This window comes from Urocitellus parryii, chromosome 7 (assembly GCF_045843805.1).
Source record: "Urocitellus parryii isolate mUroPar1 chromosome 7, mUroPar1.hap1, whole genome shotgun sequence".
Lineage (NCBI taxonomy): Eukaryota > Metazoa > Chordata > Mammalia > Rodentia > Sciuridae > Urocitellus > Urocitellus parryii.
Window position 1 is genome coordinate 132,553,403 of NC_135537.1, and position 2,094 is coordinate 132,555,496.

General features: G+C 34.6%; 1 non-coding gene across 1 annotated transcript; it reads right to left on the reverse strand.

Moving 5' to 3' along the window:
* Positions 1–475: 475 nt before the first annotated feature.
* LOC144256333 (small nucleolar RNA U13) lies at positions 476–576 on the reverse strand. Its single transcript, XR_013344098.1, has one exon. It is a non-coding gene; the product is annotated as a small nucleolar RNA U13 (small nucleolar RNA).
* Between the last annotated feature and the right edge of the window lie 1,518 nt (positions 577–2,094).

The following is a 2,094-nucleotide window of genomic DNA, read 5'->3' on the forward strand; positions in this document are numbered from 1 at the left end:
GGGCCTCGCTAAATTGCTGAGGCTGGCTTTAAATTCACAATCCTCTTGTCTTAGCCTCCTGAGCCACTGGGATTACAGGCTTGTGCCACCACACCCAGCTATTTGCCTTTTTTCATGCTCATTCATGAATGTACAGTGGAGTTTTCCAGAGCCTACAGGACATGTAAAATTGTAACTGATTGACTTTAAAAACAGATGTGAGACTCAGGATATTTTCTATTAAGCCAGATGTGAAAGATTGCAAAACCACAACACACAGTGACACTCTCCTTCCTAATTTTTTTTTTGGGGGTTGGGGAAATATTGTTATTTTAATTAAAATATTATTTATACTAATATGTAATAAGCTTTTTGTTATTTTAAATGAATTAAATGTTTTAACACTTTCTCAGCTTTAATTTCTAATATGGAAATATCAGTGGGCTTCTTATGCATAAATAAAATCTTTTTGGTGTCTCCAATCTTTTGTTTTTCACATCAGGTGGGTAATGAGCTGATAGTGTAACAAGGTTTGAATTAGGCACATCTCATAGAATGACATGGAAACCTACTCATGATATCTATGAACCACAAGATCTCAATTACTTTTTTTTTTTTTTTTTTTTTACTGTACTAGGAATTGAACCCAGAGGTGTTTTACTGCTGAGCTACATCCTCAGCTCTTTTTATATTTTATTTTGAGACAGGGTCTCACTAAGTTACCCAGGTTGGCCTTGAACTTGCATTCCTCTTGTGCCATTGCACCAGATCCTCAATCACTTATTTTAAGAGTGTAATAAAGACCTGGTAACAAAGTATGAGAGCAACTGTTCTAGGGTATATATCCTAAAGTGGAGTTTCTGGGTCATAGGCATCCATAATTTCAGTTTTACTTGATGTTACCAAATTGTTCTCTGAAGTAGCTAAAGCTAACCTCTTTTAAAAATCTATATATCCTTGGGCTGCGGTTGTAGCTCAGTGGTAGAGCACTTGCCTCGCCTGCGTGAGACCCTGGGTTGGATCCCCAGCACCACATAAAAATAAATAAATAAAAATAAAGATATTGTGTCTATCTACAACTAAAAAATTTTTTTTAAAAATCTATATATCTTGGTGTTTCGAGCTTTTTTTTAAACCACAAATCATAAAAAATTGTGGAGTTATTAAACTAGACCAATAATGTAACAGGGATTTGGTCTATGGAAATATTGATTGAATATCTTTTCCAAACTACAGTGAGAAATGCAGAGCAATATTTGTTTGTTGTGCTGGGGATTGAAACCAGGGACTTGTGTATTCTAACCTCATGCACCATCACTGAGTTACAACCCTCAGCTTCAATATTTATTTATTTAAATATTAAAAAAAAATTTTAAATGTAGATGGATATAATACCCTTTTTTTTTTTTTTTTTTTTTTTTTTTTTAGGGGAGAGCCCAAGGATTGAACCCAAGGGCACTTGGCCACTGAGATACATCCTCAGCCCAATTTTGTATTTTATCTAGAGACGTGGTCTTACTGACTTGCTTAGTGCCTCGAAGTTGCTGAGGCTGGTTTTGAATTTTCAATCCTCCTGTCTCAGTTTCCCAAGCTGCTAGGATTATAGGCATGTGCCACCACTCCCAGCCATAATATTTTTTTTAAATATTTTTTTTATTTTTTAAAATATTTTTTAAATATTTATTTTTTAGTTATAGTTGGACACAATACCTTTATTTTATTTATTTACTTTCATGTGGTGCTGAGGATCGAACCTAGGCCCTCGCACGTGCTAGGCAAGCATTCTACTGCTGAGCCACAATCCCAGACCCAATACATTTTTTTATTTATTTATTTTTATATGATCTTGAGGATAGAACCCAGTGCCTCACATGTGCTAGGCAAGCACTCTACCCTTGAGCTAAAACCTCAGCCCAATATTTATTTTTAATGTACTCAGAGGAAGTAGCTTTGCAGAGTGTCAACATTGAATGTATCGGAAATTTTATTTTTGTTTGGTAGCTCATGGGAGGTAAAAGGGTAAAAGTCATGCAAATAAACTTATTTTTTACACAGGGGAATTTTGTTATTTTTAAATACTACTTTCTACAATTTTTGCTAAAACCATGTTCTAAA